The sequence below is a fragment of the Triticum aestivum genome, chromosome 3A, assembly GCF_018294505.1.
Source record: "Triticum aestivum cultivar Chinese Spring chromosome 3A, IWGSC CS RefSeq v2.1, whole genome shotgun sequence".
Classification (NCBI taxonomy): domain Eukaryota; kingdom Viridiplantae; phylum Streptophyta; class Magnoliopsida; order Poales; family Poaceae; genus Triticum; species Triticum aestivum.
This window is the reverse complement of record NC_057800.1, coordinates 187,219,648-187,244,431: the sequence shown is the minus strand read 5'-3', so window position 1 is coordinate 187,244,431 and position 24,784 is coordinate 187,219,648.

The window sequence follows — 24,784 nt, the reverse complement described above, 5'->3', positions numbered from 1 at the left end:
AAACCTCCTCACAAAGGAACTAGTGAGGTTATGATACTGACTACACTTCTCTTCCTCGAAGCTCACAAGATCAAGGCTACGCAAATATGCGTTGAATTCTTCTTTTATTCCCGATCGATCCATAAAATTTTCAGAAGGCCACTCACAAGGACGCACTGGAGCGTCTCTTGGTGGCTCTTCGTCAGCATCACGCATTGCAAGCCTGGGTCCTTGCTTCTTTGAAGAACCACCTTGGAACATCTTCCTAAGAATTTTTTCTTCCTCTGAAAAATTCTGAATTCTTTTAGTAACTTCAAAATAAAAGTAAACCAAACCCAATAATATTGATAGCAACCACTCCTACAAGTGCCTAGAGCCTATATCATGCATCAAAACTACTTTTGACCATATAAATTTGACATGCAAGCTCAAGAACAGGGTCACCTAAGCAGCAAAAAATTGCAATGAATAAAGCACTAGAACAAAAACTAATTGGACCAATGGAGGAGTCACATACCAAGGAACAATCTCCCCAAGTAGTTTTGTGAGAGGTGCTTTGACCAAGGAGATCGAAAATGGCAGCAAAGAGGGCTGGAACTCGTGCTTGAGTTGGTTTTTCATGTTTGTGGGAGGAAGAAGAAGAGGATGGGTGCAGGAATAAGTGGAGGAGGGCCATCGCGGGCCCACGAGGCAGGGGGTGCGCCCTCCACCCTCGTGACCAGGTGGCAGCTCCCCCCGCGGTAATTTTTGCACCATAAATCCTCAAATATTCCCGAAATAATCATATTAAATTGGCATGTCATTCTGAGGACTTTTATTTTTGGGACATTTTTATATTGCACGGATAAATCAGGAAACAGACAGAAAAAATACTATTTTTACTTTATTTCAACTAAATAACAGAAAGTATAGAGAGGGTACAGAAGGTTGTGCTTCTAGTTTCATCCATCTCATGCTCATCAAAAGGAATCCACTAACAAGGTTGATCAAGTCTTGTTAACAAACTCATTCCGATTAACATGAAACCGGAGAAATTTCGAATAACACTAGGTTACCTCAACGGGGATATGCACATCCCCAATAATAAGTATATCATATTTCTTCTTGACAGTAGGAAGAGGAAATTCAAAACCTCCAAATATAATCGATGGAATTTTTCCGATAGAATTGATACTATGAACTTGAGGTTGTTTCCTCGGAAAGTGTACAATATGCTCATTACCATTAACATGAAAAGTGACATTGCCTTTGTTGCAATCAATAACAACCCCTGCAGTATTAAGAAAAGGTCTTCCAAGAATAATAGACATACTATCGTCCTCGGGAATATCAAGAATAACAAAGTCCGTTAAAATAGTAATGTTTGCAACCACAACAGGCACATCCTCACAAATACCGACAAGTATAGCAGTTGATTTATTAGCCATTTGCAAAGATATTTCAGTAGGTGTCAACTTATTCAAATCAAGTCTACGATATAAAGAGAGAGGCATAACACTAACACCGGCTCCAAGATCACATAAAGCAGTTTTAACATAGTTTCTTTTAATAGAGCATGGTATAGTGGGTACACCGGGATCTCCAAGTTTCTTTGGTATTCCACCCTTAAAAGTATAATTAGCAAGCATGGTGGAAATTTCAGCCTCCGTTATCTTTCTTTTATTTGTAATAATATCTTTCATTTACTTAGCATAAGGATTGGTTTTGAGTATATCAGTTAATCACATACGCAAAAAGATAGGTCTAATCATTTCAGCAAAGCGCTCAAAATCCTCACCATCCTTTTTCTTGGATGGTTTGGGAGGAAAGGGCATGGGTTTCTGAACCCATGGTTCCTTTCTTTCCCATGTTTCCTAGCAACAAAGTCTTTCTTACCATAATGTTGATTCTTTGATTGTGGGTTATCAAGATCAACAACGGGTTCAATTTCTATATCATTATCATTACTAGGTTGAGCATCATCATGAACATTATTATTAGCATTATCACTAGTTCCAGGTTCATTACCAGATTGAGTTTCAACATTAGAAATAGAAATATCATTTGGATCCTCAGGTGTTCCAACAATAGGATCAGTAGAAGCATGCAAAGTCCTATCATTTTTATTTTTCTTCTTTTTAGAAGAACTAGGTGCATCTATATTATTTCTCTGAGAATCTTGCTCAATTCTCTTAGGGTGTCCTTCATGATACAAATGTTCCTGAGTCATTCTACCAGTTCTAGTAGCCACTCTAACAACATTATCATTATCTTTACTATTCAATTCATTGAGCAAATCATTTTGAGCTTTAAGTACTTGTTCTACTTGAGTGGTAACCATAGAAGCATGTTTACTAATAAGTTTAAGTTCACCTTTAACATTAGCCATATAATCACCCAAGTGTTCAAGCATATTTGAATTGTATTTCAATTTTCTACCAAAATAGGCATTAAAGTCTTCTTGCTTAGCCATAAATTTATCAAACTCATCTAAGCATGGGCTAGCAAACTTAGTAAATGGGATTACAACTTTATCATATCTATAGAGAGAATTTACCTTTACTACCTGTGTCGGGTTATCAAGACCATTAGTTTCTTCAATAGGTAAAGGATTAAGATTATATGTTTCTTCAACAGGCGGTAAATTAAGACCATGTATTTCTTCAATAGGAGGTAAATTCTTAACATCTTCAGCTTTAATACCTTTTTCTTTCATAGATTTCTTTGCCTCTTGCATATCTTCGGGACTGAGAAATAGAACACCTCTCTTCTTCGGAGTTGGTTTAGGAATAGGATCATTAATTGGAGCAGGAGGTGCCCAATTATTTTCATTTGTCAACATATTATTCAATAAGATTTCAGCTTCATCCGGTGTTCTTTCCCTGAAAAGAGAACCATCACAACTATCCAGGTAATCTCTGGAAGCATCGGTTAGTCCATTATAAAAGATATAAAGTATTTCATTTTTCTTAAGAGGATGATCAGGCAAAGCATTAAGTAACTTGAGAAGCCTCCCCCAAGTTTGTGGGAGACTCTCTTCTTTAATTTGCACAAAGTTGTATATTTCCTTTAAAGCAGCTTGTTTCTTATGAGCAGGGAAATATTTAGCAGAGAAGTAGTAAATCATATTCTGGGGGCTACGCACACAACCAGGATCAAGAGAATTAAACCATATCTTAGCATCACCCTTTAATGAGAACGGAAATATTTTAAGGATATAAAAGTAGTGAGATCTCTCATCATTAGTGAACAGGGTGGCTATATCATTTAGTTTAGTAAGATGTGCCACAACAGTTTCAGATTCATAGCCATGAAAAGGATCAGATTCAACTGAAGTAATTATATCAGGATCAACAGAGAATTCATAATCCTTGTCAGTAACACAGATAGGTGAAGTAGCAAAAGCAGGGTCAGGTTTCATCCTAGCATTTAGAGATTGCTTATTCCATTTAGCTAATAACCTTTTGAGTTCATATCTATCTTTGCAAGCTAAAATAGCTAAAGAAGCTTCTTGATCAAATAAACAACCCTCAGGAATAACAAGTGATTCTTCATCATCACTTTCATCATCATAATCAGATTCAATATTTTCAATCTCTCTAGCCCTAGCAAATCATTCCTCAAGAAAATCACCAAGTGGCACAGTAGTATCAAACATAGAAGTAGTTTCATCATAAGTATCATGTATAGCAGAAGTAGCATCATCAATAACATGCGACATATCAAAACGAATAGCAGAAGCAGGTTTAGGTGTCGCAAGCTTACTCATAACAGAAGGTGAATCAAGTGCAGAGCTAGATGGCAGTTCCTTACCTCCCCTCGTAGTTGAGGGATAAATTGTTGCCTTAGTGTCTTTCAAATTCTTCATAGTGTCCAGCAGATATAAATCCCAAGTGACTCAAAGAATAGAGCTATGCTCCCCCAGCAACGATGCCAGAAATTAGTCTTGATAACCCACAAGTATAGGGGACCGCAACAGCTTTCGAGGGTAGAGTATTCAACCCAAATTTATTGATTCGTCACAAGGGGAGCCAAAGAATATTCTCAAGTATTAGCAGCTGAGTTGTCAATTCAACCACACCTGGAAACTTAGTATCTGCAGCAGAGTGTTTAGTAGCAAAGTAATACGATAGTGGTGGTAACGGTAACAAAAGAGTAATGAAAGCAAAGTAATATTTTTGGTATTATGTAGTGATTGTAACAATAGCAACGGGAAAGTAAATAAGCGTAAACCAGCATATGGAAAGCTCGTAGGCATCGGATCAGTGATGGATAATTATGCCGGATGTGGTTCATAATGTAAGAGTCATAACATAGAGTGACACAGAACTAGCTCCAATTCATCAATGTAATGTAGGCATGTATTCCGAATATAGTCATACGTGCTTATGGAAAAGAACTTGCATGACATCTTTTGTCCTACCCTCCCGTGGCAGCGGGGTCCTAATGGAAACTAAGGGATATTAAGGCCTCCTTTTAATAGAGAACCGGAATAAAGCATTAACACATAGTGAATACATGAACTCCTCAAACTACGGTCATCACCGGTAAGTATCCCGATTATTGTCACTTCGGGGTTAACGGATCATAACATAATAGGTGACTATAGACTTGCAAGATAGGATCAAGAACTCTAATATATTGATGAAAACATAATAGGTTCAGATCTGAAATCATGGCACTTGGGCCCTAGTGACAGGAATTAAGCATAGCAAAGTCATAGCAACATCAATCTCAGAACATAGTGGATACTAGGGATCAAACCCTAACAAAACTAACTCGATTACATGGTAAATCTCATCCAACCCATCACCGACTAGCAAGCCTAAGATGGAATTACTCACGCATGGCGGTGAGCATCATGAAATTGGTGATGGAGGATGGTTGATGATGACGACAACGACGAATCCCCCTCTCCGAAGCCCCGAACGGACTCCAGATCAGCCCTCCCGAGAGGTTTTAGGGCTTGGTTGCGGCTCCGTATCATAAAACGCGATGATTTCTTCTCTCCTATTTTTTTCTCCCCGAAAGCAGATATATAGAGTTGGAGTTGGAGTCGAGAGGTCTCCAGGGGGCCCATGAGGTAGGGGCGCGCCCTAGGGGGGGGGGTGCCCCCACCCTCGTGGACAGGGTGTGGGCCCCCTGGTCTTCATCTTTGGTGAGGATTTTTTATTATTTATTGTAAGATATTCCGTGGAGTTTCAGGTCATTTCGAGAACTTTTGTTTTCTGCACATAAAACAACATCATGGCAATTCTGCTGAAAACAACGTCAGTCCTGGTTAGTTCCATTCAAATCATAGAAGTTAGAGTCCAAAACAAGGGCAAAAGTGTTTGGAAAAGTAGATACGACGGAGACGTATCAGAACCCAAGGGTCTAGGAGCGGTTTGATCCCCCCTATCTTCTTCGCCATGACCGTGCTGACTGGCGCGGGGACGAGGGAAGCCTCGCCTTGTGCAAGTTGATGCCGCTTGATAATGATACGTATGATGTTAAGATGCCATCGCTTGAGGGCAAGGCTTGGGCAGGCGCAAATGGAGATTGGGTTGTTTATATTGCGTACAATTGCGAGTGGGGACCTGGGAATGTGTACAGTCGTCAGCGGATTCCACTTCCAAAAATCTCCGAGTGCCCTGAGGTTGAGCACACAGATGATCTACATACGTTCAAATATGATCATGGTGACTGTCGTCTAGAGAAGATAGCATTTTCTCGAGTTCCCAACCACTCTTGGGAGTACAAGAACTATCAAGTTGTTGCTATCTTCGACAAGTTTGTTGCCGTCCGTCGTGGTTCAACTAGATGGATATTGCTCAAAAATCAGTTTCTATACACGGATGTGTACTGTGATGCAATTGAATACGAGGGTCTTGTGTTTGCTACCACCACTCGTGGCACTGTTTTTGCATGAGATCCTCGTAGTTTCGGTACGTTTGTCATCCACCGTAATTATAATTGTTTCATCCACATGCATGCGAGTTAGCAAGTTTCCCTTCTCTACTAATTAACCTTCTTCTTGTGTTTCCAAGGTCCTGTGGATATTCCACCACCTATACTTGAAATTTTTTATAACCAAGGGGGAGACGAGGACAAGGAGGGCCGATATACTCAGTGGCGCCTGGCAACTTCCGATGGATCACTCCTTCTTGTCTGTATACAGCCCACTGCTGATGTTACTACTAAGGAAGCAGGTGTTGTCTCCCATGGTCGCACTCTCCGAACCTATTCCAACACCTGTTGTATGGTATTCGGGATGGATACTACTGCGCTAGCGCCAACACCTTCTCCCTGGTACCGTATTGATAGTCTTGGAGCAAACTTGCTCTTCCTTGGACAAAACTATCCAATGATGGTGAAAGGCGATCCAACTGCTGCTGACACAATGTTACTACCATTTATGAGAAGCAACTGTATCTATAAATCGGACATTGCGGTGGTTCCCTACCTTGGTCGTGATATAGTAGGTCGCTTCAGCCTGGATGATCAGTCCTGCGTTGGTCTCGAGATTGACAGTAGCTGGCCATTCCTAGAGAATCACTTGTGGTTCAAAGCAAGCGTTTCCAACGCCGAGGATTGGTTGAGTCGAAGTTCATTTCATTGCTTGTTATTTGTTGTGTGATGAAAACTTTAGTATTTATAATGTATCCTCGTTGTCGTTGTGGGTTGATGACCTATTGTATGTAATAAAATGATATGCCTGTGATAAATTTACTAAATTTATGAATGGCTTTTGAGTTGCTTCTTTGAGTGGGTGTTGCGACGAGGCAAAAAAATATTTTCCGAATACATAATTGTATGTGCATTGCAACAGGTTATCGGATGAGGCCAATCAACAATAGTACACTATTTGTACTAGCTTCACATGCTGCACTATCTCTACATCTACGTACGTAATACAACAAGTTTTAAACTTGAGACAACCACCCATCCTCACAAAGAACACTTTTTAATCTAGCACAGACTCCAGGAAATTTGGGCACGGTGTGAGGTGGGCCATATGTTAATGTGTTCGATGTACGTAACCAGCACCTCAAATCCTCGATACTACTACTATAAGTAGTAGGAGTAGTAGGGTGGCATGGGCCAAAACAAGCATTCACGTCTAGGAGTACGACACACGCCACCAGCACGACTTCCATCTGACACCATATTTGTTGGAGTCCGTGCTACAGCAATCTCTTCAACCTCATCATTTCTCTAACTCAGCCATCGCGTGGCGGGCGAGGTGGGGGTTTGCCGATAGTCAGTTTCCTCAACTGCGGTCCCACTTGTAAGGCCAACTCCAACACACGACCCTGAGGGAGTCCTGGATTAGGGGGTGTCCGGATGGCCGGACTATACCTTCAGCCGGACTACTGGACTATGAAGATACAAGATTGAAGACTTCGTCCTGTGTCCGGAAGGGACTTTCCTTGGCGTGGAAGGCAAGCTTGGCGATACGGATATGCCGATCTCCTACCATTGTAACCGACTCTATATAACCCTAACCCTACCCGGTGTCTATATAAACCGGTGGGTTTTAGTCCGTAGGACAACGTACACATCAACAATCATACCATAGGCTAGCTTCTAGGGTTTAGCCTCCCCGATCTCGTGGTAGATCTACTCTTGTACTACCCATATCATCAATATTAATCAAGCAAGACGTAGGGTTTTACCTCCATCAAGAGGGCCCGAACCTGGGTAAAACTTCGTGTCCCTTACCTCCTGTTACCATCTGGCCTAGATGCACAGTTCGGGACCCCCTACCCGAGATCCGCCGGGTTTGACACCGACATTGGTGCTTTCATTGAGAGTTCCTCTGTGTCGTCGCCGTTAGGCTTGATGGCTCCTACGATCATCAATAGCGATGCAGTCCAGGGTGAGACCTTCCTCCCCGGACAGATCTTCATCTTCGGCGGCTTCGCACTGCGGGCCAATTCACTTGGCCATCTGGAGCAGATCGAAAGCTATGCCCCTGGCCGTCAGGTCAGATTTGGAAGTTTAAACTACACGGCTGACATCCGCGGGGACTTGATCCTCGACGGATTCGAGCCACTGCCGAGTGCACCGCACTGTCACGACGAGCATGATCTAGCTCTGCCGCCGAACAGTGCCCTGGAGGCCGCACCCGCATCGGCTTCGACCCTTAATTCGGAGCCAACTGCGCCGATCGAGGATGGGTGGTTGGACGCCGCCTCGGGGGCTGCGATCCCAACGGCGATCGAGCCGAACACCAGCCCCGCACTCCGCGAGACTCGTGACTCCAAGGAGCCGGACTCCTCTCCGGACTCCGAACCCTCCGCGCCCCTGCCGATCGAATCCGATTGGGCACCGATCATGGAGTTCACAGCCGCGGACATCTTTCAGCACTCGCATTTCGGCGATATTCTGAAGACACTAAAGTCTCTCTCTTTATCAGGAGAGCCCTGGCCGGACTACGGTCAGCAAGGTTGGGATACGGACGATGAAGAAATTCAAAGCCCACCCACCAACCACTTTGTAGCCACTGTCGACGATTTAACCAACATGCTCGACTTCGACTCCGAAGACATCAACGGTATGGACACCGATGCAGGAGACGATGAAGAACCAGCGCCTATTGGGCCTTGGAAAGCCACCTCGTCGTATGACATATACATGGTGGACACCCCAAAAGAAGGAGATGGCGATGGAACAGCGGAGGATGACCCCTCCAAGAAACAGCCTAAGCGCCGGCGTCAATGGCGCCGCTCAAAATCCCGCCAAAGCAAATACGGTGATTGCAGCACGGGAGATAATAATACTCCGGAGAGTACCGGAGAAAACCCCCTCCAGCAAGATTCAGCACAGGAGGACAGAGAAGCCAGCCCTCATGAGAGAGCGGCACACAGAGAGGTTGAGGATGATAATTATATGCCTCCCTCCGAAGACGAGGCAAGCCTCGACGACGACGAATTCGTCGTGCCAGAGGATCCCATCGAGCAAGAGCGTTTTGAACGCAGGCTTATGGCCATGGCAAGAAGCCTCAAGAAAAACAGCAACAGCTTAGAGCTGATCAAGATTTGCTAGTCGACAGATGGACTGAAGTCCTTGCGACCGAAGAGCATAAACTCGAACGCCCCTCCAAGAGCTACCCAAAGCGCAGGTTGCTACCCCGATTAGAGGAGGAAGCACTTAAACCTACATCACCAGCACTTGATACGGCCGACCGGCCACCTCGTGGCCACGACAGAGAGGCCTCTCAGCCCTCCACTCAAGCCGCACCCCGTACCAAGGCACGGGAAAATGCGCCAGACCCGCGAGATATGTTGGAGGACAAGGCAAGGCAAACAAGATCGATCTACGGATTGCGTGGGCGCCCCACGACTCGAGACGGTAACCGTCACGCCGGACACAAATCCGGTAGGGCCGAACACAGTAGACAAAGCTCATTGGAGCTATGTCGTGATATAGCGCAGTACAGAGGCGCCGCACACCCACTATGCTTCACAGACGAAGTAATGGATCATCAAATCCCCGAGGGTTTCAAACCCGTAAACATCGAATCATATGATGGCACAACAGATCCTACGGTATGGATCGAGGATTATCTCCTTCATATCCACATGGCCCGCGGCAATGATCTCCACGCCATCAAATACCTCTCACTCAAGCTTAAAGGACCAGCTCGGCATTGGCTTAACAGCTTGCCAGCAGGATCAATCGGTTGTTGGGAGGACCTGGAAGCCGCATTTCTAGGGCACTTATGTGCGACCACCAGACGCCGATGACCTAAGCCACGTAATTCAGCAGCCAGAGGAATCAGCCAGGCAATTCTGGACACGGTTCCTAACAAAGAAAAATCAAATAGTCGACTGTCCGGACGCAGAGGCCCTAGCAGCCTTCAAGCACAATATCCGTGACGAGTGGCTTGCCCGGCACCTTGGACAGGAAAAGCCGAAATCTATGGCAGCACTCACGACACTCATGACCCGCTTTTGCGCAGGAGAAGACAGCTGGCTTGCTCGTAGCAACAATATGACCAAGAACCCTGGTAATTCGGATACCAGGGATAGTAGTGGCAGGTCGCGTCGCAACAAGCAGAAGCGCCGCATTAACGGCGACAATGCTGAGGATACGGCAGTTAATGCCGGATTCAGAGGCTATAAATCCGGTCAGCGGAAAAAGCCATTCAAAAGAAATCCTAGGGGCCCATCCAGTTTGGACCGAATACTCGACCGCTTGTGCCAGATACATGGCACCCCCGAAAAGCCGGCCAATCACACCAACAGGGATTGTTGGGTGTTCAAGCAGGCAGGCAAGTTAAATGCCGAAAATAAAGACACGGGGCTGCATAGCGATGACGACGAAGAGCCCCGGCCGCCGAACAACAGTGGACAGAAGGGTTTTCCCCCACAAGTGCGGACGGTGAACATGATATACGCAACCCACATCCCCAAGAGGGAGCGGAAGATCGCGTTAAGGGACGTATACGCGGTAGAGCCAGTCGCCCCAAAGTTCAACCCATGGTCCTCCTGCCCGATCACCTTTGATCGAAGGGACCATCCCACTAGCACCCGTCATGGCGGATTCGCCGCATTGGTTCTAGACCCAATCATCGACGGATTTCATCTCACTAGAGTCCTTATGGACGGCGGCAGCAGCCTGAACCTGCTTTACCAGGATACGGTGCGGAAAATGGACATAGATCCCTCGAGGATTAAGCCCACCAAAATGACCTTTAAAGGCGCAATACCAGGTGTAGAGGCCAACTGTACAGGCTTAGTCACACTTGAAGTGGTCTTTGGATCTTCGGATAATTTCCGAAGCGAGGAGTTAATCTTCGACATAGTCCCATTCCGCAGTGGCTATCACGCACTGCTCGGGTGAACCGCATTCGCCAAGTTCAATGCGGTACCGCACTACGCATACCTTAAGCTCAAGATGCCAGGCCCTTGAGGAGTAATTACGGTCAATGGAAACACCGAACGCTCTCTCCAAACGGAGGAGCACATGGCGGCCCTTGCAGCGAAAGTACAAAGCAGCCTCTCCAGGCAGTTCTCCAGTCCGGCCATTAAACGTCCGGACACCATCAAGCGCGCCCGAAGTAACCTACAACAAGACCGCCTGGCACGTTCCGAGCAGGCGTAGCAATGCGGCCCCAACCCCAGCCCTCGCAAAAATGCGACACCAGTACTTCGCGTACATAACTACGCTCTAGAAACACCATGGGTACAGGGGAAGGGGCACCATCACGGCACGCCCGAAACACGGCTTAAACCGCATCAGGGGCTGCCGATTTTTTAATTTTCTTTTACTTTCAGGACTCCACTCTTCGGAAGGCCTGTTCGGCTGTTCAATTGCCGCACAAATGATGCAAGAACCAGGGAAGCAGACAAGCCATGCCGCATTACGGAACTCCCAGGTGGTCTCTATCACGAGAAGTATACCTGTTTCACATACCATTCCGCAGCCTGCCCCTGGAACGGACATGTTAAATAGTCCAACCTTTTGCTTATCGCATTATTTGTATCGTTCTGCTTTGATCGCAGCCCTTTTTAATAAACAATGCATAGCTTTTGTCTCTCTTTGCATTACTCTTTTTTTACAAATATATGTTCCTTAACGACATGTTGCACCCGTACACTTTGGTACGGCCAAAATACGCCAGGGGCTTTAGTACCCCTCAATATGGTGTGAGAAGTCCGAACACTTTAACAAGTGCGGCACCCCGAATTATAGCATTATATGCATCGGCTCCGAATCATGTCTTGGGTCAATAGTTGGGTTTGCCCGGCTCCTATGTTTTGGTGCCTTACGTTCCGCTATGTCGGCTAAGGTAGCACTAGGAGAACTACTGCGATTGTGCCCCAGTTGAGCTGGGTCGAGCACCTCAGTAGAGAAAGCTAAAACTGACTGTCATGATGAAGCGAGAGCTGGTCGCTGTTCGAGAGGTTTTTCGAGTCCCTAAAGACTTATGCCGCTTAGAGCGAGGAGTCGGCTCTGTCCGGCCAAGGCGTGGATAGCGCCCCGAACTCGGTCTTCCGAATACCAGGGGCTTCGCCGAAATTTAAAATTATAGAATTCTATGGCTAAGTGAGAGTGTTCATGCATTATAGTCCGATTGCCTTGTTCGCTGTGCTGAGCGCCTCCCTCGAAGGACCCAAACATGGGAAAAAGAGCGCTCAGGTTTATCCCCGAACACCCCAGCACTAGCGGCACGGGGGCAGAAGCCGACGACTCGCCATCTCTCAGAATTGATAAACAGCCGCACAAAAGGTAATATTTTAAATTCCAGCAGCATTGCTTAGCGCATATGAACAAGTTTTCAGCGCACAGGACAAAACGAGCGAGTTTTACTCAAAAATTACATCCCTGGAACATTCATCCGCCACAAGGCGGGCACCCTTCAGAACATCCATATAACAATTCTCGGGCTTGCGATGCTCTTTCCCCGGCGGTGGCCCGTCCTTCACAAGCTTCTCAGCATCCAGCTTGCCCCAGTGCACCTTAGCATGGGCAAGGGCCCTACGGGCACCTTCAATGCAGATGGAGCGCTTGATGACTTCGAGCCTTGGACAGGCCCCCACCAGCCGCTGCACCAGCCCGAAATAGCTCCCAAGCAGAGCCTCTCCAGGCCACAGCCGAACTATGAGGCCCTTCATGGCCTGTTCGGCCGCCTTGTGGAGCTCGACTAGTTGCTTCAGCTGGTCGCTCAGGGGCACGGGGTGTCCGGCCTCAGCATACTGAGACCAGAACACCTTCTCTGTCGAGATGCCCTCCTCGGCTCGATAGAATACGGCGGCATCGGACACGCTACGGGGAAGATCTGCGAATGCTCCTGGAGAGCTCTAGATTCGGGTAAGTAACAATTAACTCACGTTTATGTGTTTGCTTTGCATAAAGAATGCCTTACTCGCCGCTATCTTTTTCACCTCATCCAACTCCTGGAGGGTCTTCTGGGATTCAGCCTTGGCAGACTTGGCATTTTCAATAGCCATCGCGAGCTCGGACGCTCGCGTCTTTGAGTCAAGCTCCAAACTCTCATGTTTTTTCATGAGAGCCTGGAGCTCTTGCCGCACCTTGCCAACCTAGGCCTCATACTTCTCCCTCTCGGTGCGCTCCGTGGCCGCCCTCTTCTCGGCCTCGGACAGCGCTTGCTTAAGGGTCGCCACCTCAGACGTGGCCCCTACAATAGCCACGATAATCCTGTCATTTTTTGCAATTGCACTTTTTATATATATATTTAAAACAAGGTATTTCTTACCTTCCTTGTCCTCGAGCTGCTTCTTGGCACGCCCGAGCTCTTGCTTGGACTGCTCGAGGTTCTGCTTTAGCGTGTCCACTTCCGCAGTTAGTGCGGCGGACGCCAACAGAGAAGCCTGCATACGCATATTGACTCCTTTTTGTTAGACTCCTGCGAATTTTATTTGATCCTCTATTCGGCTTTTCTTCCTGAACGCCAAACAGAGCATCAGGTGCTACTATCTATGCGGTAATATTATTTACACATTCTTTACTTACCTCAAAGCCTGTTAAAAGGCTAGCACAAGCTTCAGTCAGTCCGCTCTTGGCGGACTGAACCTTCTGGACCACCGCACTCATAATGGTGCGGTGCTCCTCCTCGATGGAGGCGCCTTTGAGCACCTCCAACAGATTGTTCGGCGCCTCCAGTTGGACGGAGGTCACCGGCACGGTGAGCTTGCTCCTCTTGGAAGGAGGTCGCCCACCGGACTCTGGAACTCTTGAAGGTTCCGGAGCGGTGTCCGGCCTAGGGCCGGACTTGGAGCCCTGGGGGGTTTTATCCCCTTTACTCCTGGAGTCCGGGAGGTCGCCTTGCGGCGCCTCCAGGACCACCTCCTCCTGGCTTGGAACCTGTTGGGACAATACTTTGGCGTCGTCCGTAGGGTAGGGGGAGGTGCCCGTCGGAAGCGAATTCACATCCGACGAGTCCAGTGAACCGCTCGATGACGCGTCGAGCCGGTCTTTGGGTGGGCTGCATAATCATATTCGACATAAGGGAAAGCTGTGCAACAAAGGAATACTATGAATTACTCTGGTATTCGGATACTTACGATTTTGCCAGGGGCTTGGCCCTGAGCGGCCACTCCTCTCCGCCATCGTCGGTGTCGGTGGAGTAGTCCGGAGGAAGGGTTTTCCCCTTCTTGGACCCTTCGGCCTCCCCAGTGAGGGCGGCCTTCCTTTTCTTCTCTCCCCCGCTGGAGGGGGAGAGGTCTCTTCTTCCTCCTCCTCGTCTTCACGGGAGGAATGCGCCTTGGAGTTGTCGGATGATGAACCCGACACCTCCTGGCGTCGGGCACTTTTTCGAGTCCCCGTGGCCTTCTGCTCCGGCACCACATAGGGTGCCGGAACCAGCAGCTTCGCCAAGCGGGCATCGGCTGGGTCTTCGGGCAAAGGAGCCGGACAGTTGATCTGTTCGGACTTCGCCTGCCAAACGTGTCAAAGGTAAGGGAGCTTAGATCCCGCATAGAGTTAAACTATGAAAAACTAATACCCTGTAAAAGGTACAAACAACGACCGCGCTAGCGTGACGTTGCACGCTGAATCCGCGATCCTCGGTAGCGGATGCGGGAGCCTCGGCACCCTTGAAAAGCACCTTCCAGGCATCTTCGTACGTCGTGTCGAAGAGCCTGCTCAGAGTTTGGTGCTGCGCCGGGTTGAACTCCCACAGATTGAAGGCCCACTGTTGACGCGGGAGGATCCGGCGGATGAGCATGACCTGGACTATGTTGACAAGCTTGAGCTGCTTGTCCACCAGGGTTTGGATGCATGTTTGCAGTCCAGTCACCTCTCCTTTGCTGCCCCACGACAGGCCCGTCTCTTTCCAGGATGTGAGCCGCGTTGGGGGTCCGGACCGGAACTCGGGGGCTGCGACCCACTCAGGGTCGCGCGGCTCGGTGATGTAAAACCACCCCGATTGCCACCCCTTCAGGGTCTCCACAAAGGAGCCCTCGAGCCATAAGACGTTGGGCATCTTTCCCACCATGGCGCCTCCGCACTCCGCCTGGTTGCCGCGCACCACCTTCGGCTTGACATTGAAAGTCTTGATCCACAGGCCGAAATGGGGGCGGATGCAGAGGAAAGCCTCGCACACGATGATAAACGCCGAGATGTTGAGGATGAAGTTCGGGGCCAGATCATGGAAATCCAGGCCGTAGTAGAACATGAGTCCCCGGACGAATGGGTGGATAGGAAAGCCCAGTCCGCGGAGGAAGTGGGGAAGGAACACTACCCTCTCATGGGGCCTTGGGGTGGGGAGGAACTGCCCCTCTTCGGGAAGCCGGTACGCGATGTCGTTAGACAAGTATCCAGCCTTCCTCAGTTTTTTGATGTGTCCCTCCGTGACGGAGGAGACCATCCACTTGCCTCCCGCTCCGGACATGGCTGGAGAAGGTTGAGGTGGGGAGTGCGGTTTTGGGCGCTGGAGCTCGAGTGCGCGAAAATGGATAGGCAAAGGAGGAAGAAGGCGTAGGTGAAAAGGTGGATCCTTATCCCCTTATAAGGGTGGACGCAACTACGTGTCCCTACCAGCCTGGTAAAACTCGCTTATCTCCAAGCGCTGTAATCAATGGCGGGGTTGGGTTACCCACGCCCATATTGATGAGAATCCCGAAATAAGGGGCCACGATCTCTGCTTTAACAAGACGTGCCAAGGAAACCGCCTCGCATGACGCGCTGAGGTGGGATAATAAAACGATTCAAATAAAGGCTTGCCGTGGTGCGTCACACTACGGAATACGTCAGCAGATTAGATTTGTGTAAATATTATTCTCTCTATGGCAATATGTGGAAACTTATTTTGCAGAGCCAGACACTATCCTTGTGTTCAAAATCTTCTATGAAGTACTTGGAGGAGGAACCCGCCTTGCAATGCCGAAGACAATCTGCGCGCCGGACTCGTCGTAAGTGAAGCCTGGTTCAGGGGCTACTGAGGGAGTCCTGGATTAGGGGGTGTCCGGATGGCCGGACTATACCTTCAGCCGGACTCCTGGACTATGAAGATACAAGATCGAAGACTTCGTCCCGTGTACGGAATGGACTTTCCTTAGCGTGGAAGGCAAGCATGGCGATACGGATATGTAGATCTTCTACCATTGTAACTGACTTTGTGTAACCCTAACCCTCTCCGGTGTCTACATAAACCGGAGGGTTTTAGTCCATAGGACAACATACAGAACAACAATCATACCATATGCTAGGTTCTAGGGTTTAGCCTCTCCGATCTCGTGGTAGATCTACTCTTGTACTACCCATATCATCAATATTAATCAAGCAGGACATAGGGTTTTACCTCCATCAAGAGGGCCCGAACCTGGGTAAAACTTCGTGTCCCTTGCCTCCTGTTACCATCCGGCCTAGACGCACAGTTCGGGACCCCCTACCCGAGATCCGCCGGTTTTGACACCGACAGACCCCAAACGGACCTCCGTTTTGCCCGGATTCTATCAATTTGGGTAGGGCAATGGGGTCGTGTCTGGGCCATTTCTCGGATGCGGTGGCCGTGCGCCGAACACGCGGACGCATCCCGGCTGCGTACATTTTTCTTTGCAAACACATATCTTTTTTCATCATTGATTTTTTGGTACATGGAAATACATCACCAAAATTTTGACTAGAAAAACAAGAACCACAAGAATACATTTTAGAAGATACCCAACTTCCATAACTGCTCCTGTAAGTTGGATTGGTGCCTTCTCGATGCATTCATTGTTGATCTGCGGAGGCTCGATCCTGCGTGATTCTTTCTTCTTCGAGTGTAAAGAAGTAGACGTGTCTAGCCTCTATTCTATCAAAAAGTGCACTAGTCTCATCTGTAAGCCTCTATGCTAGCTAAAAGTGCTAGAACATCTACTAAATTGCGCTCTATCAATATATCATTGTACTCTTTTTCCCAATAGTAAAACTTGCATCCATTCTACACAATAAAATTTTAAGTTAGCACAACTAGTCTAATCCGAGAGCACAACCGAAGATTTGGTTGAGTTCTTCCTCCTTTTGCCGACACGTGGGACATCCAGCATCCAGGTCGTGTCATGCAAGAAAATAGAGTGGTAGGTGAAGCCACGTGATGTGCATCTTGGGTTAAACTGTAAATAGAATCTTACTACTCTTGAGTAACTCCAAAAGCGGCCACCGAAGATCTTTATTGGATTTGTTTTTCATCACCAGCACGTCGAGGTGAAAGATGTGCAGGTTCAGTGGGTCCTCTTGCGTTTTCACTGACATGTGGGACCGCATATGAGCAAACAGATGATGGGCTCCGTGCATCTGCTGGCTGGCTAAGAAGAGAGATAGAGGAGGGCTGAGCACGGACTCCAGGAAATTTGTTCTACGTAACTAGCACCTCGATATAGTGGGGTGGCATGGGCCATAACTAGCATTCATATCTAGAAGTACGGCACATGCCACCCACACAAGTCCCATCCGACACCAATTTTCTTGGAGTCTGTGCTAGCTATAGCCATCTCTTCTCCCTCCCGTTTTCTCAGCCATCGCGCGGTGGGCGGGGTGGGGGTTTGCCGATAGTCGGTTTGCTCAACTGCGGTCCCACTTATAAGTGAAAATGCAACACAGCACACATTCCCCCTTGAGCGGCGTGCCAGACAAACCGTGTGGGGGTGCGACGCGAACACGACAGGCTTTTCCTTTTGAACCTGTAACTTGTAAAATTTGGTTCTGCTCCATGGGGCAATCGATAGATAGAAATAACGATTTTCCCTAGAGTAATGAGAAGTTTGATTCTGGCACGGTTCATGCATGGAGTACGTAGGAAAATTATGAAGTTGATGCGAAAGGTAAGATAATTACTAGTAGTACCATATACTACTACATGGATTTGACGGAACGATAAAGATACATACGGATCCATCAATGACATCCTCATGCCCTAGTGCACCGGGTCACCAACTGACGTGTGAGGAGCAGCGGCGTTGGCGGCAAGCTCAACGTGCTTCTGAACAATGCCGTCCAAGGTTGCCCTGCGGTCCAAGAAGGCCAGCGTCCTATCGTCCTCCTCTTGCATGTAGTAGTCCGTGTGGACGATTTGCGTGTAGACGTGGGTGATTATGTCGATGGTGTCTTGCTGCGCTAGGCGCTGCGCAGCGAGTGCGACCTCGAGGTGGACATTCTCCAGCGCGACGGCGGGCAGTCGCAGGGCCACCAGTGCGTCGAAGAGGTTGTCACCATAGAGGCCATTGAGGGTGGCAGGCATCGCAGAGCCTGGGCGCGTGGGCTGGAGACATACGTCAAGGTCGTCCACGAGGTTCTTGACGGTGGTGAACTTGTCGAGGAAGCCGACGAGGACCTCGTTGAACAAGGAGACGAAGCTGTCATCCAAGCGGCCCCTCGCCCTGGCAGCCTCAAGCACTACCTGGAGACGTTCCTCGGTGCCGGGCCGCATGCCGGCGTCATGGACCATCTGGCACAATCGGCTGATGCTCACGCTCATCGCCTCCATGGGTCTAGCTTCTAGTAAACTGATCTTGCAATTGGAGTGATCACTCTTTCCCTTGGGTGCATAGGTGCGTAGGATTTCGTAGATTGGATGGCGGGAGCCTTTATATGAGAAGTGCAGACAGCGTTGAATTCACGTGCGTGTTGGTCATCTACTCTTCGCCCCTCTACTGCACCTGCCTTTGGTTGTATGACAGGTTGGCCAGCCACCCGTTGGGCCCACATGTCATACACCCAAAGGCAGGTGCAGTAAGTCAATGAAGCTGCGTCCCCCTCCGTGCCCGTGCATGCTTTCAATGACTTGAGACTACCAAACATCACATGCAGTGGTTAGTTCATTGCATGTAATCCTATTAAGTAGCAAAAAGACATTAAGTTACCTCGCCAATAGGAATAAAACAATACACCATGTATTTATTTACAGAGGGAGTAGTACATTTTTTGTGACATGCATTACTAGATATTGCTAGTCAAATACTAAATCCAGATGGACGTGGTAGTACTACTAAATCCAGACGGTGGTGCTAGTACTACCAATGTAGTAGCACTGTACTACCCGTTGGTCAAATTATTACGTGTTGCCCCTCACAGTGAAGTGACAAGACCCTACGCCGGAGATGACACATGAGTATAGGCGCCGTGTTCGGCATACCATAGTCAGCTTCACCGTCTGCAGTCACTATCATCATGGTTGTAGACCTAGCTGTCACAGCCCTAGCTTTACCCTGGCCTTGGACTAGTTTGGTTGCTGCATCATGTTTAAATTCAATTGAAATTTGAATTGAGGAATTTTCCAAGCCTCGGAAAACCTCTAAAAATAACCAACATTTAAATCTCATCAAATGAGTCCAAGAAAATGTTCCTGTTATTCTGTGAAAATATTGGCATGAGGTGAAATTCAAACCAATATTTTGGGAGTCACAGAAATAATTTATTTGGGCCTTTGATTTAAATCAATAATATATTTGGGTTGGAATTATTTCTGTTATATAAGAAATAATGTCCAAATAATCCCAAACTGAAATGTTTCATGTTGGGTTTATTCCATACAGTGAGCATGAGCAGTTTGGTGATTTTTGGAAGTATCTAAGTAATTTTAATAAAGCCACAAAGTTGCAGAATAATAGAAAACAGGAAATATAAAAAAGAAAGAGGAACCTTACCGTGCAGCCCACCACTGTAGTGGCCTACTGGCCAAAGCCAGCCCGGCCCACCAGGGGCAGCACTGTCTTCTTCCTCCTGCCAGGAGGAGAAGCAGCTGCGTGCCCGATGGCCGGCGAGCCGCGCTGGCTCCTCCCTTGCCTGCGTGCCCCCCCCTCGACTGCCTGGTCGCCGCCACGCACACCCCCGACCCCCTCGTCCTCTCACTCTCTGCTCGTGCCCTCCCCTTTCCTCTGTCTCTCTCCGTCGCTCTTCCCCTCACGCGCCTGAGCACGCCGCCGTGAGCCGCCGCGCCCACCGCCGTCGCCTTGCCTCCCCGAGCTATCCAGAGCCTTCGCCACATCTCGCTTCACCTCTGCACCGAAGGAAGGAAGCACGGAGGCCCCGAGCAGCCGCCATCATCATCGTCTTCAAGCTTCGGCTCCGGCGCCCTTCTCCGTCGATTCGGCCACTCCGGCGCGCCCCCGAGCCCGCTAACCATCCCTGCAGCTCCGCGGTGAGCCGTTGACCCGATTCCCCCTTGCCCCGTCGTCCCCCGCGTGATCTAGCCCCGATCCCCAACCATGACCGAAGCCTCTCGCCGCCGGCCATGGCGTAGCCGTGGCTACGGCCGCGCAAGCCCGCATCCGAGCTCACGGCTGCACTCACCGCACTCCAGCGAGTCTAATACGACCACCCATGGTTCCTTCCGTGCCCCGCATCGCCGAACCCGAGCTCGCCCGAGCTCCGGCCGCCGCTAAAGCTCGTTGCCGGCCACTCTCCGGCCACTCCAGCACCATCCGCCACCACCACTAGAAGCGCCGCAACGCCAGGAACCCGTAGATCCCTCCCGCGCATCAAACCGTCGCCGGAGTAGCGATTCCGGCGTGGCTCCGCCGTCTGTCGAGGTCGCCGGTGGCTAATCCCCGGCCGTGCCGACGTGGCGACATCATTAGTTGCTAATGAGCCCACTAATGACCCCTCTAGAGCCACTGACGTGTGGGACCCTGTGACTAATTAGGTTAGTCTAATTTTCTGTTAGGATTAGTACTAATACGTGTGGACCCCACGTGTCAGCTTTGACTTTGGTCAAGTCAACGTTGACCGGGCCCACCTGTTAGTGACCCTGGCCAGCACCGTGTCACTGACCAGTGGGACCCACTGGTCAGTTTTGACCCAGAACAGCTCAGTTGACCTGCTGATGTCACACAGACGTCATGCTGACGCAATAAGTCATTTCTAGATTAAAAATAATTCAGAAAATTCCAGAAAATAGTATAAACTTCTAAAATTCATAGAAATTCAACCGTAACTCCAAATGAAATAAATTATATATGAAAAATGATCAGAAAAATTCAAGGAATCCATCTGTACCATTTTCATGCATGGTTTGAACAATGTTTGTCCTCTGTTTTGGACAAAACAAATAAAGGGCATTTAAATAATCATATATGGAGTTGGAATTTGAATCTAGTGTTCAAACCAACTTCATTTAATCATTAACTAGTTGCATTAGGCCAATCAACAGCATATTGCCATGTCACATTCATGCATCATATTGTTGCATGGAATTGATTGTGTCCTTCCCTATTTGCCGGTAACCGTCCCCTCTTAGACGACGATGTTTCTGACGACGTGATCGATGACACTGATGAAGAGATATACTATCTTCGGAAGTGCCAGGCAAGCAAAACCCCCTAGTTCATTCTGATACAAACCACTCTCTCGCTCCTGCTCTCTTTTACTGCATTAGGACAACAATGATTCAACTGTTACATGTTGCGGTAGTTGAACCCCTTTCCTCTGCATGACCTGTCATTGCCACAATAAATAGATGAAACCCACTAGCATGAGTAGGAGTTGTTTGAGCCCTGATGTGCCTACTCATTCATGCTTGTTTGTCATGCCTGCTATTGCATAGAGTCGTGTCAGGTCTGGTTCATCGGGGATGAATCGGAGGTGTGTAAACATGTCCTACGGTGTGTGAGCTAAGTGTGTGAACATGATTTGGTAAAGGTAGCGGTGAGAGGCCATGTAGGAGTACATGGTGGGTTGTCTCATTGAAACCGTCCTCAGGAACTGAGTTCTGTGTCTGTGATCCATGAACAGCTACTACCACTCATTGGGATCCTTAATTGACCCTCTCGGCTTCTTAATCACCCTAGTACTCTGTCCAGGAGTTGCAACTAGTTTCTGGTGTTTGTAGGTTATGTGTTGGCGGCCGTGCGTAGCGCTGACCCTAGGGTGGGCTATGTTGCGGTAGATACACCGTGGCACGGTGTACCGGGCGCCCGTTTGGTGTCTCGGGAACCCTGTTCACATCGTTCGGGGCCGTATGTGGAAACCTCGGCCGGACTCCCTGCGGATGGAACCTCGATAGGCGATAAACCTGGACTAGAGACTTAAGTGTTTAGGTAGGCCATGGCCGACACCCTCGCCAGGCTTCCGCTTGAAGGTTGCCGAGATACATGACGTGTATATGGTGGTAAGTGGTGGGAGCGTGTGTGAAGAAGTACACCCCTGCAGGGTTATCATTATCTATTCGAATAGCCGGATTCCTCGGATATGGAAACTTGGACCCCTTGCATAGTTCATAGACAAGTGAAAGTGGATACTCTAAAACTCGCAAGATAAGTGTGAGTGCTATGGATGGCCTTCTCGTAGGGAGACGGGAGCGGATCCATAGTGGTGTATTGAATGGTGAATATGTGGACTCGTGTGCGCCACCTCAAAAGAGTTGCTTGCAGTCGTAGTTCAGGTTAGCCACTGAGTCAAAGCTGGCTTGCTGCAGTTAAACTCCACCACCCCCTTGTTGATACCGATGCATATGTAGTTAGTTCTGATGTAAGTCTTGCTGAGTACCTTTGTACTCACGTTTGCTTAATTTATGTTTTGCAGAGAGACTTCAGTCTCGCTAGTAGTTCCGCGTGGACTTCGACGTTTAGCTTGATACCTCAGCTACGATCTTGTGCCCTCGGCAGGATCTGGTAGATAGTCAGGCTTCTTAGCCTTTTCATTTGTAGATGTCTGTACTCAGACATGTTAAGCTTCCGCATGTGCTTTGATTGTATGCTATGATTGTTGGGTCATGAGACCCATGTTTGTAATATCTCGCTCCTCGGAGCCTAATGAATAAATACTTGAGTTGTAGAGTTATGTTGTGATGCCATGTTGTATTTACACATATCGAGCATATTGTGTGTATGATTGAAATGCTTGGTATGTGTGGGATCCGACAATCTAGTTGTTTATCCTTGGCAGCCTCTCTTATGGGGAAATGTAGTCTAGTGCTTCCATGAGCCATAGTAGTCCGCTACAGCCCGGTTCACCGGAGTCCTGCTAGCCCAGCACTACTGCTCAGGACACTTGACTGGCCGGCATGTGTTTCACTTTGTTCCTGTGTCTGTCCCTTCGGGGAAATGTCACGCGGTGACATCCGGAGTCCTGCCTAGCCTGCTACAGCCCGGGTTCCCGGAGTCCTGTTAGCCCAGTGCTACAGCCCGGATTCACACGCTGCTGACCGACATGCTCGATGTGATTCATGTATGCCTGTCCCCATAGGTTAGTGCCGCTTTGGGTTCACGACTAGCCATGTCGGCCCGGGTTCTCTGTCATATGGATGCTAGCGACACTATCATATACGTGAGCCAAAAGGCGCAAACGGTCCCGGGCCATGGTAAGGCGACACCCGTGGGAATACCGTGCGTGAGGCCGCAAAGTGATATGAGGTGTTACCGGCTAGATCGATGTGACTTGGAATCGGGGTCCTGACAGCTTTGGTATCAGAGCCTGACTGCCTGTAGGATTACCAAGCCAAACTGGTCGAAGTCGAGTCTAGAAATGCTTTAGTTATGTAAGGGAATTGATTGTGGAAGGGAACGTAAGGCTCTTTTTACTCCTTTACCCTATGCCCTTCTGATCTGAGTCAACCTCTTCTTTTCTACGGGGATTAAGAATTAGGCCTTCTCATCTATCTATCAGGATGACGTGCTACTAATCCATAGACTTATAGAATTGATAGTTTCAAGCTTCAGTTCCGTTCCTACTACTTCCGTATGTTGACAGTTGATCTCAGAACCTTGATATTGTGTTGTTGAGTGGTTATGCCACCATTTTGCAGGATGTCTCAAATCATTTTGAGCATTTACAGCCGTTATGCTGTCCGAGTCATCCCAGGTTTCTAAGTAGTCTGATGCATTTGCAAATCCTTTCTTTCCATTTCTGATATCCTTTTGGGCCAGATTAATCACACTAATCAGTGAGTTGAGGTACTCTGTTGTCTCGACATATATGTTGGAGCTATCATTATGACCCTAGGTGTTTTAGGGAGTCACCTAGTAATATAGCCATGTTTTGTGTTCCCGGTGTGATGATTCTGGCCACCATTCTCGAAAGCATCCCGTGATGCCATGTAGTGGTAGGTATTCTATTCATGGGTTCTTGAACCCGAGATTCACCCTACTTATCTCATGTTGATAGTGTTGCTAGTTCCTTTAGGATATTAGTAACCTTTGCGATAGTCCTCGAGATCCATGGTATTTCCTTCTTCCAAATACCATGAACCATTAAGGCAAAAGTTCTTTGAACCAAAAGATCACCGTTAGAGTACTCCTGAGGAGTTCTCCATTCATAATTGTGTCTCTGCCAGTCCTACCTCTCAGCATGGGTCATCCAGAAGAAATATGTTGAACTTGTTCGACATACTAACTTATGCATCCACAACTCAGAAAGATATATGTTCCTTGAGTTGTCCCTCTGTAGTTGTATTCCGATCCTTGTCTATCAGTTGATAGCCAAGTTTATGTCATGCATTCGTGTTATCGATGCCTAGTATACTTGTGGTTCGTCAAGCCGTTCTATTTCAGAATGACTAGGAGAAACAAACTCCAGTACCTCATCCATATCCAGGATTGGGTCAAAGCAGTTGTATTCCGCAGATCAAATGCAATCAAGCTTTGATTCTGTTCTACCCTGAAGTATTACCCACTTTTATGTCAAGAACGTCATGAGAATTGCACCTTATCTTATGAATTCTTGATGCAGTGATACTCTCGCCATCATCGTTCATTCCTCGGTCCCGTGTTGCCATAACCGGAATGCCGACAAGTGAACTGTGATGTGTGAAATCAATACTCCTAGCAACCTCGATGCTTGGTAGTTAATGGACAATATTCTCATTCTTAGCGTGTTGGTTATTGAATCATCATTCTAAGATTGATCATGCTACCTGATCCTTTTCCCTAGTGCACTCTTCGATCAAGAGTTGGGACTG